The sequence below is a fragment of the Lipotes vexillifer genome, unplaced genomic scaffold, assembly GCF_000442215.2.
Source record: "Lipotes vexillifer unplaced genomic scaffold, Lipotes_vexillifer_v1.1 scaffold582, whole genome shotgun sequence".
Taxonomy (NCBI): Eukaryota; Metazoa; Chordata; class Mammalia; order Artiodactyla; family Lipotidae; genus Lipotes; species Lipotes vexillifer.
Window position 1 is genome coordinate 1,106,353 of NW_006799183.1, and position 17,061 is coordinate 1,123,413.

The following is a 17,061-nucleotide window of genomic DNA, read 5'->3' on the forward strand; positions in this document are numbered from 1 at the left end:
AAAATCTTCCAACAAACAAAAGCCCAGGACCAGATGGCTTCACAGGCGAATTCTATCAAACCTTTAGAGAAGAGCTAACACCTATCCTTCTCAAACTCTTCCAAAATATAGCAGAGGGACGAACACTTGCAAACTCATTCTATGAGGCCACAATCACGTTATACCAAAATGAAACAAAGATGTCATAAAAAAAGAAAACTACAGGCCAATATCACTGATGAACATAGATGCAAAAATCCTCAACAAAATTCTAGCAAACAGAATCCAACAGCACACTAAAAGGATCATACACCATGAGCAAGTGGGGTTTATCCCAGGAATGCAAGGACTCTTCAATATATGCAAATTAATCAAAGTGATAAACTATATTAACAAATTGATGGATAAAAACCACATAATAATCTCAATAGTTCAGAAAAAGCTTTTGACAAATTTCAATACTCATTTACGATAAAAACTCTCCAGAAAGTAGGCATAGAGGGAACCCACCTCAACAAAATTAAGACCTTACATGACAAACCCACAGCCAACATCATTCTCAACAGTGAAAAACTGAACACATTTGTTCTAAGATGAGGAAAAAGATGAGGGTGCCCACTTTCACCACTATTATTCAACATAGCTTAGGAAGTTTTAGCCACGGCAATCAGAGAAGAAAAAGAAATAAAAGGAATCCAAATAAGAAAAGAAGAAGTAAAGCTGTCAATGTTTGCAGATGACATGATACTATACATAGAGAATCCTAAAGATGCTACCAGAAAACTACTAGAGCTAATCAATAAATTTGGTAAGGTTGCAGGATACAAAATTAATGCACAGAAATCTCTTGCATTCTTATACATTAATGATGAAAAATCTGGAAGAGAAATTAAGGAAACACTCCCATTTACTACTGCAATGAAAAGAATAAAATACTTAGGAATAAACCTACCTAAGGAGACAAAAGACCTGTATGCAGAAAACTATAAGACACAAATGAAAGAAATCAAAGACGATACAAACAGATGGAGAGCTATCCCATGTTCCCAGATTGGAAGAATCAAGATTGTGAAAATGACTATACTACTCAAAGCAGTCTACAGATTCAATGCAATCCCTATCAAACTAACAATGGCATTTTTCACAGAACTGAAACAAAAAATTTCACAATTTGTCTGGAAACACAAAAACCCCAAACAACCAAAGCAATCTTGAGAAAGAAAAACAGAGCTGGAGGAATCAAGCTCCTTGACTTCAGACTATACTATAAAGCTACAGTAATCAAGACAGTATGGTACTGGCACAAAAACAGAAATAGGGATCAATGGAACAGGATAGAAATCCCAGAGATAAACCCACACACCTATGGTCACCTTATCTTTCACGAAGGAGGCAAGGATATACAACGGAGAAAAGACAGCCTCTTCAATAAGTGGTAATGTGAAAACTGGACAGCTAGATGTAACAGGATGAAATTAGAACACTCCCTAACACCATACACAAAATAAACTCAAAATGGATTAAAGACCTAAATGTAAGGCCAGACACTATAAAACTCTTAGAGGAAAACATAGGCAGAACACTCTATGGCATAAATCAAAGCAAGACCCTTCTTTGACCCACCCCCTAGAGAAATGGAAATAAAAACAAAAATAAACAAATGGGACATAATGAAACTTAAAAGCTTTTGCACAGAAAAGGGACCATAAACAAGACAAAAAGACAACCCTCAGAATGGGAGAAAATATTTGCAAACAAAGCAACTGACAAAGGATTAATTTCCAATACATATAAGCACTCGTGCAGCTCAACATCAAACAAACAAACAAACATTCCAAAACTGGGCAGAAGACCTAAATAGACATTTCTCCAAGAAAGATATACAGATTGCCAACAAACACATGAAAGGATGCTCAACATCACTAATCATTAGAGAAATGCAAATAAAAAACACAATGAGGTTTCACCTCGCACCAGTCAGAATGGCCATCATCCAAAAATCTACAAACAATAAACGCTGCAGAGGGTGTGGAGAAAAGGGAACCCTCTTGCACTGTTGGTGGGGATGTAAATTGATACAGCCACTATGGAGAACAGTATGGAGGTCCCTTAGAAAACTAAAAGTAGAATTACCATACGACCCAGCAATCCTACTACTGGGCATATACACTGAGAAAACCATAATTCAAAAAGAGTCATGTACTAGTGTTCATTGCAGCTCTATTTACAATAGCCAGGGGGTACGTCAGGAGCTGGCCGGCGGCGGTGGCTGTTCTCCGTAAGATGGCGGACCGGCGGCGGCAGCGCGCTTCGCAGGACACCGAGGACGAAGAATCTGGTGCTTCCGGCTCAGACAGCGGCGGTTCCCCGGCGCGGGGCGGCGGGAGCTGTAGCGGTAGCGCTGGAGGCGGCGGCAGTGGCTCTCTGCTTTCCCAGCGCGGAGGTCGAGCCGGGGCCCTTCATCTGCGGCGGTTGGAGAGCGGGGGCGCCAAGAGCGCTGAGGAGTCGGAGTGTGAGAGTGAAGATGGCATCGAGGGAGATGCTGTTCTCTCGGATTATGAAAGTGCAGAAGACTCAGAAGGTGATGAAGGGGAGTACAGTGAAGAGGAAAACTCCAAAGTGGAGCTGAAATCAGAAGCCAATGATGCTGCTAATTCTTCAGCAAAAGACGAGAAGGGGGAAGAAAAGCCTGATACCAAAGGCACTGTGACTGGAGAGAGGCAAAGTGGGGATGGACAGGAGAGCACAGAGCCTGTGGAGAACAAAGTTGGTAAAAATGGCCCTAAGCATTTGGATGATGATGTCACCAGGGAAGCCCCATGAACATCTTTACTTGGCAGAATCTGCCAACCTAAGACACTTCCCCCTGGTTTCAACTAGACCTAAGGGACGTCAACGAAAGCTGTGGAAGGATGAGGGTCGCTGGGAGCATGACAAGTTTCGGGAAGATGAACAGGCTCCAAAGTCCCGACAGGAGCTCATTGCTCTTTATGGCTATGACATCCGCTCAGCTCACAATCCTGATGACATCAAACCCCGAAGAATCCGGAAACCCAGGTTTGGGAGTCCTCCACAAAGAGATCCAAACTGGATTGGGGAGCGGCCAAATAAGTCCCATCGCCACCAGGGTCCTGGGGGCACCTTACCACCAAGGACATTTATCAACAGGAATGCTGTAGGTACTGGCCGCATGTCTGCTGCCAGGAATTACTCTCGATCTGGAGGCTTCAAGGAAGGTTGTGCTGGTTTTAGGCCTGTGGAAGCTGGCGGGCAGCATGCTGGCCGGTCTGGTGAGACTGTTAAACATGAGACTAGTTACCGGTCACGGCGCCTGGAGCAGACTCCAGTAAGGGATCCATCTCCGGAAGCAGATGCTCAAGTGCTTGGCAGTCCTGAGAAGGAAGAGGCAGCCCCAGAGATACCAAATCCTGCTCCTGACACTGCACCACCAGCTCCTGACAGGCCTATTGAGAAGAAATCCTATTCCCGGGCAAGAAGAACCAGGGTCAAAGCTGGAGATGCAGTCAAGGTTGCAGAGGAGGTGCCCCCTCCACCTGAAGGGCTGACCCCAGCACCTCCAGTCCCAGAAACTACGCCTCCTCCGCCTGCTAAGACTGGGAACTGGGAGGCTCCAGTGGATTCTACTACAGGTGGACTTGAACAAGATGTGGCACAACTAAATATAACAGAACAGAATTGGAGCCCAGGGCAGCCTTCATTCCTGCAGTCACGTGAGCTTCGGGGTATGCCCAACCACATACACATGGGAGCAGGACCTCCACCTCAGTTTAACCGGATGGAAGAAATGGGTGTCCAGGGTGGGCGAGCCAAACGCTATTCATCTCAACGGCAAAGACCTGTGCCGGAGCCCCCTGCCCCTCCTGTGCACATCAGTATCATGGAGGGACATTACTATGATCCATTGCAGTTCCAGGGACCAATCTATACCCATGGTGACAGCCCTGCCCCACTGCCTCCTCAGGGCATGATTGTGCAGCCAGAAATGCACCTTCCCCACCCAGGTTTACATCCCCACCAGACACCGGCACCTCTGCCCAATCCAGGCCTCTATCCCCCACCAGTGTCCATGGCTCCAGGACAGCCACCACCTCAGCAGTTGCTTGCTCCTACCTACTTTTCTGCTCCAGGCGTCATGAACTTTGGTAATCCCAGTTACCCTTATGCTCCAGGGGCACTGCCTCCCCCCCCACCGCCTCATCTATATCCTAACACACAGGCCCCATCGCAGGTATATGGAGGAGTGACCTACTATAACCCCGCCCAGCAGCAGGTGCAGCCAAAGCCCTCCCCACCCCGGAGGACTCCCCAGCCAGTCACCATCAAGCCCCCACCACCTGAGGTTGTAAGCAGGGGTTCCAGTTAATATGAATTTCTGAATATTTTAAATCTAACATCATATAAAAGACAGCAGAGGTGAGAACCCAGGATAGAAAACAACCAGCTGTCTACTACCAGGAGGGCTTCGAAGATATAGGATGGCTTCTACCAGCAAGCAGCTGAATGGGGGGAACCCCTGCCTTCCTCTGAGGATAGGCTCTGTTGGAGAAAGGGAGAAACAAGTGGACTTCCTCCCGTTTTCAGTCTTTCTTTGAGTTGGCTGTGCTCAGAGGAGCAGAGATCCAGACAGCCCAGGCTTCTGAGTCTACATCTAGGAACCCACATCTTTTGCTCTTCTTCACTTTCTCCTGGGAAATTCAAGCATCTGCTGCTCCCAGGGAAGCTCCATCCTGTTTTGTTTTCTAAGATGTTCGTTTTTAAAGCCTGGCTTGCTATTCTTAAATTAATATTCCTTTAACACCCCCACCCCCACCCCCTTCTCTCTCTCTGCCTTTAAATGAAACAAGTTCATTCTCTGGTTTGCTAGCTTCTCTGGGTTCCCTTTTGGCTCTTCCCTGCATCCCAGATAATTGAGACCTTACCAGCCAGTCTTCCCCCACCAAGTCTACAAAGAGCTGGCCTTCCATTTTTGGTTGGCCTTTGTTATTGTATACTTGGACTCTCTTAACTTTTCTAACTCTATGGAAACATAGCTGTCTGCACAGAGTGTCCCGTTGTGGAGAGGATCTCAAAGTGTGTGGTAGGAGTCCTTCTTGACTTCGGTTTTTAGAATTCTGGGCCTTCATCAGTCTCTGTACTCTGGTAGACTTCACTTCTCTACTAAGGGCAAAGTCTCAACAGTGGAGAGAGATGGCAAACTAGATGCTTTAGTGAGAAAGGGAGGGTGGAGTGAGACCCTTGGCACCTTAGGGGTGTGTATTCACACAGTCCTCAGGGCTCAGTCTTTGAGGTAAGTGGAATTAGAGGGCTCTGCTTTTCTTTACATCTTTTCTACCACACCCCTTCCAGTTGCTATGGACCAATGCATCTCTCTAGAGGCAGATATTACCCAGCCAGCGGTCTTCCCTGTCCTTTGCAATTGCTCTTCTCCGTGTCTTTTCCTGCTACAAGTGTTTTAGATGTTACTACCTTGTTGTCCCTAAGTTTTATTACTCCTGTCCTTGCAGACAGAGGATACCACACCTGGGCCTAAAGCCTAAGGACGCCAGTCACTTTTCAGGGCAAGGGCTCCTCCCTCCCTTCCTTCTTATCTATGGCACTGAACCACTCCCCTGCTGCCTCTTTGGAAGAGATTCCTGTTACTGCAGCACTTGTGACTGCCAGGGGTAACTTGGCCATTGTCCTTGTCCTTCTACAGAACCTGAGGGAGAAGGTGGCAGCTGTGTCTCTCCCCAAGTAATGTCACTAATTCTGTTCCTTCTCTTCAGCAGCTGGATTAACCACTCTGAGTCACAGGGGTGAGAGGGGAAAGAGGCACTCAAGCTGTAACCCCCAAGGAGGAAACAACTAAGAGATTGTTCCAGGGGTGGCTGATGGTTGTGCCTTTTGTAGGCTGTTCCCTTTGCCTTAAACCTGAAGATGTCTCCTCAAGCCAGTGGGCCACATGCCCAGATTCCCAGACCTTAAGACACTGTGACAGTTGTCTCTGTTGGTCCACTGTGTTTTGTTGCAACAGTTTCTCCATGTGTATTGTTCTTGTTTGTTACTGTTTTAAAGGGTGCACATATGTGATTGGCATTGTGACTTGGAGAAAATAAAATTTAGACATGTAAACTTGGCTCCTTTGCCAGTGTTTTGCATGAGTCTTGATTTGGGAGGGAGGGAAGGGGACCCCCTGATTCCCTAGAGTCACAGTCCCAGCTTAATTGTTCAAACAGATGAATGGATAAAGAAGAAATGGCACATATATGCAATGGAATATTACTCAGCCATAAAAAGAAATGAAATTGAGTTCAGGTGGATGGACCAAGAGTCTGTCATATAGAGCGACGTACGTCAGAAAAACAAACACCTTATGCTAACACATATATATGGAATCTAAAAAAAAGAAATATTCTGAAGAACCTAGGGACAGGACAGGAATAGAGATGCAGATGTAGAGAATGGAAATCAAATGGTTTTTAATGACTTGATTTTTTTTGTTGTTTGTTTTTGCTTGTTTTTGTTTTTGTTTTTGCAGTACGCAGGCCTCTCACTGCTGTGGCCCCTCCCGTTGAGGAGCACAGGCTCCGGACGCGCAGGCCCAGAGGCCATGGCTCACGGGCCCAGCTGCTCCATGGCATGTGGGATCCTCCCGGCCCAGGGCATGAACCCGTGTCCCCTGCGTCGGCAGGCGGACTCTCAACCACTGCGCCACCAGGGAAGCCCAATGACTTGATTTTATGCATTCAATTAAGGGACTTAATGGGGGTTTTTTTTGAGAATTTTTAGGTTCACAGCGAAATTGAGTGGAAAGTACAGAAAGTTTCATGAACCAGGCACAGAAAAGACAAATACGGTATGATTCCACTTATATGGGCTACTTAGAATAGTCAAAATCATACAAAATCATAAAGTAGAATGGTAGTTTGACAGGGACCAGGGGAGGGGGGAATAGGGAATTATTGTTTAATAGGTATACAGTTTCAGTTTTGCAAGATGAAAAGATTTCTGGAGATGGATGGTGGTGATGGTTGCACAACAGTTATGAATGTACTTAATGCCACTGAACTGTACACATAAAACAGTTAAGATAGATTTTACGTTATATGCATTTTTCCACAAAAAATTGGGGAAAAAAAAAAGTAAGGTGCAGAGTTCCTACATATCCCCTCCTTCCAAAAACATACAGCCTTCACCACCATCAACCAACTTAAGCATCTAACATTTGCAAAAAAGAGACCTTTATATATTTCCTAAGAATCAAATTATTACCATATCTGAAACACCATACTTCTATAAATAAATTATAAAACTTCAATCTCAGTCATTTTTGAGGCTTTTTCTTTCACTTTTGAGGGTTTAGGCCTATGTTTCAGAGTGTAAACTGAAATAGCAAGGCATGGGAGATAAATACATTGACCTCAGGTTCAGACCACACAGTTCATTCCTGGTACAATTCTGGGTTTTTATTCTCATGGTCACTCAAGTTCTTTGAACATTAAAAAGAAAAATTAGGACAAAAAGCACTCTCTCTAGGCTCATCAACTCATTTCCTTCAAACTCCCATTTCTGTCCTCCACCATCTGTGGTTTAAAACTATTTCATGTCTAATTTATCCAAAAACTTTACTCATTCTCTGAATCCTCTCCATTCCCCCAGCTTAGGTGTCTGGAATAAAAGCAGGTTTTTTCAGCTTTTCATTGACTTGCCTTCCCTGAAGTAACAGACACAAATTCAATCCACTGATTAAACTGGACAAAGGTTAAGTTTATTCATGCTCTTGTCTTCAAATGAACAAATCATATTAAGTTTCTGACTGACAAACTCCCAGTCAAATGTTATTTTTCAGAAATCTAATGGTTATGGAGTTACAGAGTATGTATGCATGCATGTATGTGCTTAGAGACATTTAATAATTTAGGTTAGGCTACTGCTTTCTTGTGGACAGCTTTAAGACATCCACTTATCCTGTAACACAAGCACAAGTCTCTGTAGATGTGATACTCACTTGCCAAGAAATAAACTAGGTGGATCATTGTAGGTGTGTCTTTTTACTTGTCCCTTTTCCTACTGAAATCAGAGCCCCACGCTGAAGTTAATTTCTTTTTAAAATTCTGTAAGCCAGCACATACGGATAATAGAATGCTACCTAAAACGTATTATGTTACCACCATAACAAAAGACGACTTATCCCAGTCTAGTAAGGTTCTGGAAGGCATTCCAGAGGAGAACAAGCTGGCACTCTACAGGAATTAGTCATGTAAAGAAGAGAATCATGAGAGGAGACTTGGGGCAAAAGTGTGAATTTATGCGCAAAGTGATTGAGTGTTGCCAAAGTGTAGTGATTATGGCTGAGATTGTTGGAAAATGTGGTTAACAAATTAGGGAAATGATAATAGACGTCCTGAAGGCTATACTAAGGTTATGTTACTGAGGTTGTGGAAGTTCCTACGTTTAAGGAGTGTCTGTAGACTCTAAAAAAGAAACAACAGGAGTTAGGAAGCTACCACCCTAGTTTAGGTAAAAATAACCTGTCAGAACAAGGAGAGAACTATAAGAAAATCAATTTTTGGAGCAACGTGAAATGAATTAAAAAGGGAGGGGGCAAAAAGTGTAGCTTTGAACATAAAGGAAGGAGTCAAAGGTGGTTATAAATAAAGATAATTGTGTGAATAGCCTTGTCAGTGGTCAAAGGAATTCTTAACTAATATTCTTGAATAATAATAACAAAAGTAAGCACAAGAACAATAAATAATTGGCTGTGAATTAAAGTGACACAACTGAGGGTGGAAACCAAATACCTTTAATTGCACTAATCTGCAAAGTCATTTTGTGTTTCATCAATACTCAGCCATCTCACAAGGAAGAGGGGAGCTATAAGATTATGGCACTATTCAGAGTAATGTTCCTCCATGTTCCATGTGGTGGAAGGATTTGAATGGATGAGAAACAACCCAGAAGAAAGTACTGCTCATAGGGTACAAGGAACAGGGTACAAATATGGGAAACAAGGCAAAGTTTCCTAAACTCTTGCCTGGTAAATTGTTTTGTACTTTAATATCACTTATAGTCAAGGAGTTAAGTCCAACATAGTCTGTTCAGCTGAAATGACAATATCTTGACTTTTCTCTAATATTTATGAAAATAAGAAATTCTCTTTCCATCCACCCTAGTAACAGGAGACTTTTTAAATGTAAAATTGCCAAGATCTTAAATCTTTTTTTTTTCCAAAATACTGTTATCTCCTTTATGTTCATAAGCTCTGATACTTGGCGCTGCTGTTTTCATGTGTCTGAAAATTAAGCTCTACATAGCAGAAATATGATTTAAATATCTTAAAAATAATTACCCTAACAATAAAAATACTTACCATATTAAAATGGTTAATGTATTAGTATTTAAAATCCCATTTTGCATAAGTACAATGGTGATATCTAAGTCTTTGGTCTTACTGATTTATCTCTACTCTGTAGCACTGTAAATATTTTGGTTTTGCCCCATATCACTCTGTTTATTATTTTTCATTTTTGAAAAATCAATTCATTTTTTAAAACTTATTCCATACTTATGACTTCTACATATTTGGAATCTTCCCTTTTCCAAAAAATGAAATCGATATTTTAAAATTCATCACTTAACCAAAGCAAAAGTTTTCCAGTTGTTTTTAAGGATTATTTTATTAATTTTGTTAGTTAATTCCATCATGTTCTTAGCCTCCTGAATATTTTGGTTTTGATGTTCTTCCCATCACTGGCTTTGTCATTTCAAACCATTGATAAACTCTCTACAAGTTATACAACAAAACAAAACATTACACTACAATACATAAATGTTTCTTTTTATTTAATTTACATATGATAATCTTCTGCATACACATCTTTATATCACATATAATTTGATTAGATAGTAATACCCTTTTTCTGTTTCACATCGTTGGCAGACAGATATGTCAGGTTCTTTGTAAACTTAGAAGTTATTTTATGACCTGGATCCTCTCTCTCCCTACTGTGCCAACAGATCTGGCACCGATGCTCTTTTCCAAGGGTTTCTCTCATTTGTTTCAGGTTCCAGGGCCACAGGATCCCACTGGACTGATATTTTATGGCATTAATAACTTGGTGACTATCACTGCTTGTTCCCTCTGTCCATCTCCTCCTTCTTGGGTGTAGAGGCTGTATTATAGAACTCTCTACATGAAGGTAATGCCCTAAGTACTGAACAGTATACTAAGATGCTTAGACTTACAAGGGCTTTATATTTTAGTAGGGCTATGATATAACTAAAACGTAAATACTTTAAAAGGTAAAAAAAAAAAAAACTTGTCACATGGGAGAAAAAGTGATATGAAATTTTAGAGAAGAGAGATTGTTCTTTAGAGGGAAAGTAATACAAGCTTCCTAATAAATTCAGATTTTATCAGGGATTTTTAAAAAATGGTTAGGCTTTTGACAGGTGGAAATGGGTTGGAAAAGGAAAAGCACGGGAAGACAAAAAAGCAATATTCTATGTTCCAAAAAACTTGACCCTGCTCTCATTTTCCTTACCTGTTATTTCAGAGTGATAATTTCCCTAAGCTGGTAAACCCATCATTATTATGGTCCCAACAAAGGACAACTAGCAAAACCTACTGTATCTCTTCTTAAACAGTTTTACTTTTAAACAATTAATTACCATGTATTTTCAAAAATTACATAAGAAGCAGTACAATATAGCTTTTTCTATGTATTTAGTTCTTTGAGTGGTAGCTCTGAAGTAGAAAAGAAATAAGAAAACATCTCAAACCAAGTTTCCCTTCTAATAACGACCATTTATGTACACTGACTAAAACATTTTCCTAAGCATTTTTCCTCCTTTGTAACAATCCTAGGAAATAATTGCCATGTGTTTCCTGTTTTATGAATAGAGAAGAAACTAACTCAGAATGGTTACTTATCATGTCCTAGGTCACACAACTGTGAGCGAAAGCACCAAACTTCAAACTCATGTCTGTTTGAACTATTAAAAATTATGTGATTCTGCCTGGATGTCATTCCTATCGATTTGTACAATTCTGGTGGACTATACAGGAGATAAGTATTATAGGCAACTGGAAATGGAAACTTGATCTTAGTAGGAATCTGAATTTGACAACCATCTATATAAGATGATAGGTGAAGCTATGAGTGAATGTATTACAAGAAAAATAAAAGTATATGGAGAAGGGACAATTGGAAATATCTGGACTTGGACTTAAGCAGTTTTTCAAGAGGACTGGGAACACCTTCACCCTCAGACATTAAAGAAGTGTCTATTTTAAAAAGGCTCATTTTTCTCACTAGTGCTTAGGAGACTTGGACCTTGAACCCTACTGCCTGGGTTTGAAACTTGGCTGCACTGGTTCTTGTAATCTTGGAAATTTTCTTGGTTTCTTTTTGCTTTGTTTTCTCATCAGTAAAATTGAGGTGGTAATGGAAATGATCTAATTGAATTATTGTAAATTAATGCCTATAAAGCCCATGATATAGTACCTATCAGATAAGTGCAACATTAATGTTATGTATTATTAATATTATTATTGCTGCTGTTATTGTGGTTACATTATTTTACCCTAAAAATCAACCCAAAATGTAGGCAGTTGTCAAAGTTATATCCCAGAGTTTATGTGATATTTGATGCTTACTGAAACAACACTTACCATGATAGGCTGCCAGGTTAACCCATGAAATTTTACTTAACCATCAATGATTCAATAGTATAGGCTATATTGATGATATTACAGAAAAAAATCATTATGTGTAAAACATTCTTAAACCAAATATGGCCAGAAATTTATCTTTGGATCTCATGACCATATTTCTTCTCTTGTAGGAAATTTCCTGTCCATTGTCAATGTATCGAGTAATAGAAGTAAGAACTCCTTCAGCTCCTACTTATTCTGTTTAGCAAAGGAGTTCCAGTTTTTACAAATGCAGGGCATTTGTAAAGGGTTGTAAAGAGAAGAATGAGAACATTAAGACAGTAGGGAGAGAAAACTATGGAAATCTGTTATTTCTCTCAATTTTGATTCCCAGATAATCTTTGCTTCCAGTTTTTTCTCTGTTCTCAGGTACACAGCATCAATGGTGCAGAACCCTCTGCCTTTCCTCAACAAGGTCAACCATCCCATAACGTCTTCCTGCAAAGGCCATCCTATACTGCTTCATATCCATCAGCTTACCAATGGCTGTCCTCATAGACCTAAGGAAGTTGGTGTTATCGAATGCATCTCTCTTATGAAAACTCTGATTGATATCTAGGGCTGCAGAATCAGAGCCATTTCCTTAATCAGCAGGAAGAGGTAATTAGAGTTTGGACATTTGGCAAGACTGTTCATGGAATTCTTCTGGAGAAGGTGAGGACTTTTTTCAAGCTTCTGTGTATCACATTCTACCTCTTCCTTTGCATGTGTCTCCTTTGCCTTGATTCTCAATCATTTTTGCCCTATGTCATTTTCCTTGTAGTAAACTTTTATCCAGTCAGGTCCAATTAACAGATTTTCTTCCTAGGTTTCTCAATGGTCCTGATGGCAACCAATAGGATAAATCTGTACTTCCTTCACAAGTAGTCTTACAAGAAAAGCATAGACTTAAAGACCTTCTCCTGAAACTTTTAGAAAATGAACAAACAAGCAAACAAAAAATAGGAACTACTTTCACCCAGCACACAGCTTCCTTTAATGAAATACAGATCAAAGCTTCATCGTTATTCCTTCAGGGAATTGTAGAAATTAAGAAGCAATGACAATTCCTTTATATTTTACATGCATACATGCAATTACATAATCTGAGTATACATATGTGTACCTAGATATACAGTACCATACATATGTTTTCTTCTTAAGTGCACTTCTGGTTTACTATGGCATATTGAACACAGAAATATCATTTTGCTTTCTTCTTAAATCCTTCAAAGCCACTAAAAATGTGTTTTAAAAGATACACACAGGATGAGGAGAACTGGAGAAAAGACCACAAGGAAATACTGGAAGTTTGAAAGCATGTGGTAAGTGGGACCTGACTTAGTTGCCCTAAGGAAGCTGAACCCCAAACTTGCGGTGGGTAAAATCTTATTTACTGCACAGATTCCTCAAAAAAGTACATAAACTAAAAAAAAAAAAAAAAAAGTAGTAATACCAAATACCTCTGGGAGTGAAAGTGCCGGTGAATTAAAAATATGACGACCTGCTGAAAATTGTTTAAGAAGTTGTTAAATTACTATATCCCCTCCACCTCACATTCCTGAGAGAATTCATTCTGGACACAGCTGCATGGAGTGTGAAGACCAGTGAAGGCTTCCTCTGCCCCATTGCCCTCTCTTCCAGCACCTGCACAAACACCAACATTTATGGACACAGCCTTCAGGCAGATGACTCAAAGACTTTTTCTGCAGAATCTGTAACCTCATATTGGGGGATCCCTATAAAGGGTCCACTCAGGTCACCCCCAGTGAAGTTTACAGTTGAAAGCCTTACCCAGTGCTCAGAAATTCCAAGTTAGCTTTTTTTTTTTTTAATTTTATCCTTTTGTTTATTTTTCCAAGTCAGCTTTTTGATATCCCTGTCTTAATCAAAAGCAGAAAGCCAATATTAACTAGACATCTGAGTAAACCGTGTAACATGGAAAATAAGGCCAAAATACACAAACAGATAAAACAATATGGAATGAGAATATGCAAGGAGAAAAATACTACGAAAACAAAAGAAAACCTATAATTTATATCCTCAAAGAAATAAAAGATAATAGTGAATCCAGGAATTGAGAGTAAGAAGAAACTTTCTAAAACCAAAAGAGGTATTAGGATTTAAAAACCTGATTGTTAAATAAAAAACGTCAAGAGACAGTCTGGAAAATAAAGTTAAGAAAATCTTACAGACAATAAATAAATAGAAAAAATAACACATAGGAATGAATATACAAAACAACATAGATATCACTTCCAGAATTCCGAAGTACAAATAATAGAATGTCCAGATGGAGGGGGAAGAAAAACAGATGGTAGGAAATAATTAATAAAATTATTAGACTATTTCCCAGAACTGAAGCACAAGAATTACCAAATTGGGAGAGTTCACCCAGTGCCCAGTAAAATAAATTAGAATAGATTCATGCCGTGACATATCGTGAAATTTATAAATATTGAAAACAAAGACAATTTTCGACAAGCCTCCAAACAGAAAAATAAAATGTTCAGGCACACAAAATAGATTAAGAATCAGAATTTCTTTTGACTTCTCAACAGCAGTGGGGCAAGCGCGAAGGCCACAGAGCTGCACAGGATTCTGAAGTGAAAAGACCATGTGCCGACGTGTTTGTGCCCCTGCTCCCCACTTCACGCCCTGCTCCTGATGACACTGAGTCCTCTCCAGAGAGGTCTTTCTGCTTTGGCGGACTCCTGAGAGTTGGAGATAGGGAATGCATCTGCTGTACTTTAGTACCTGGTTTACACTACAGCCCTGCCAGTTTGCCCTACCTGTTACAGGCTTCCAGGTCTTGAGGGCATCCTAATATAGTGACTGCTCTCCACCAACACACCTGTTCTCTTTGTCTAACTCCCATTCATCCTAGGTTTCCTGTGATGTGTCTTCCCATCTAAGAGGCTTCACTTACCAGCTTCCTTTCACTTACTCTCTTCCTTTCCACCCTCCTTACACTACTTTACTACTGAAGTGTCAGTGCACTTTTGTAGAATTCAATGTTTTTCTCCATAACACCTAAACAAAAGTGTGATTATAGGAATACTTATTTGAGTATTTGCTTAATTTCTATGTCTCAATAAATATGGGTTCCAAGAGAGCAAACATGTCTGTTAGTTCAACAGCTGTCTCCTCAGGGGCTAGCAGATTCTCTGATGAATCTTGATAAGTGAATAAGTGAATGCTTGATATACTAGTTGATATTGTATTGTATGCAAAAAGTTCAAAATGCATCATCAAATGGTATTACACTGTGAAATGTTTTTACAAGATGCACACATGCGTGCGCGCACGCACACACACACACACACACACACACACATATACCATTTAAAAAGCAATATTCAGCAAAAATGATTCTTTTAAAATTCTATAAATTGGGCACAGATTTTTAACCTATGAGAAATATTATATGAGAACATTTGGCATATGAAAGACTATGCACATCTTCATCTTTTATGTATCATGGGTCATTAAAATGTATGGTTGGTAGGTTAGAGTAGTAAAATATCCAATGCTGAAATATAATAAATTGATTAAATAAGGCTGACAAAAATGTGACATAATTAAAGAAATATCACAATGTATATTACATATTAAAAGGTTTGTCCTTGATCTCCATTTAGTCTGATAACTTTAGATGTAAGATCCTTTTAATAATTTAATAATTGTATTCTTATGAAAAAGCACTATATTTATTTAAAACTTTGATCTATAACAAATAGGCTATTCTTAAACTTAAGTTTCCTTTTATTGGTGATGTAAGTCATAGGAAAGTTTTCCAATGATTAATTTTAACTTGAATCAATAACTTAAAGATTTATATTTGCTGTTCCAGTCCTCAACAAACAGAACAGTTAGTAACATAAGAATATATTAAGAAATTGTAGCCACAGGAAAAAGGAATGACAGTGAGCATAGTATAACACTTTCCTAGTGTTAACTGAGACCCTTAATTACATCATCTAAGAGATGCAAAAGACATTGATGAAATAATTTAATTTTTGTACTGTACAAAGTGTTCCCGTTTTATGCAGCAGAAAACTGCTGAAATATTTAATAATAAGAAAGGTGTATATGAAAAATAAATTGATTTCCTTTGCTTAGAATAAATATAAGAAAACTATGTTTCCATGTATTCAGTTGGAACAGGATACAGAAGTCTTAATGAAGTCCTAAGATACATATTGTTGGTAACGTTGGCATACCTATAACTTGAAATTATATTATAAATATTTGTAATATGAGAAGCTTTTTTTTTTTACTATAGGTATATTACTTTTTTATGATATCTTTTAATCCCAAATGATCAACATAAGATTTAATTCTATTTTAGGGTTATTCAGTTAATGGTTTCAGTAACTTTTCTTCTTTATTACCACTAGCTGATTCTCATCTAGTTTGCACGCAGGATCATTAAACTGGTTGACACTCTTCATAACTCAGGCATGAAAATGACCATGTAATAAGGAGGACTGTAAGAGGAGTTGGTTTTTGTTACTTATGAAAGGGAAATGTAAAGCTATTCTTATTGCCAGTATGGAGAGTTTGGCTCCATTTGACAAGAAATAAGTGGCATCCTCAATTATAGAAAAAGCTGTAACATGAGGAGAATAGCCAATCAGAAAGGTTAATTTTAAAGTTTTGTGCAAGATGACATCAGCAATAGCAGTGGAGCAGGAAATTCTAAGGGTACATCCCTCCACAGAAACACTAAAAAAAAAAAAAAAAATGAGCAACTAATTTTTTTCCTCCTTTCCACAAGTCCTCAGGCGATGGTTCTTTCTTTTTTCTACTGCCTTCAGTTGATGGGTGGAAGTTTGGAGCTTTTTTGTTTTTTTTAACATGAAGAAAACCAACTTAAGTATCTAGTCTGCCTGCAGGGTTATGGCTTCTAGTTTCCAATGTTCTGAGGTGTATATTAATTGCTTCTGTCCTGGCAATGCTGATGCTCAGCCTATAACTTCTACCTTCATGTGGAACTCTGCTGGGTTCACTACCACCAGCTTGTATTTCATCTGAAATTTTATATATTTATATCTAGAGGTTGCTTGTTGATAACAACATAGTTTACCATTTTGCAAGAAGATCCTAGCATTTAATTATTTTTATCATTATACCAATACATCCTAATATCAACTGCCAATAATCTTCTGTGTTGGTTCCAGAACACATGTTGAAATATTTTTGCCAGTACAGAAGACAACTGGGCTTCCCTGGTGGCGCAGTGGTTGAGAGTCTGCCTGCCGATGCAGGGGACACGGGGTCGTGCCCCGGTCCGGGAAGATCCCACATGCCGCGGAGTGGCTGGGCCCGTGAGCCATGGCCGCTGAGCCTGCGCATCCGGAGCCTGTGCTCCACAACAGGAGAGG

At 39.6% G+C, this 17,061-nt stretch overlaps 1 protein-coding gene and 1 pseudogene across 3 annotated transcripts in view; one reads left to right on the forward strand and one right to left on the reverse strand.

Moving 5' to 3' along the window:
* Window positions 1–17,061, reverse strand: part of FSTL5 (follistatin like 5) — a 651,623-nt gene that overhangs the window by 470,056 nt on the left and 164,506 nt on the right. The window lies entirely within an intron of this gene.
* LOC103078076 (protein CASC3 pseudogene) lies at window positions 2,263–4,363 on the forward strand (annotated as a pseudogene).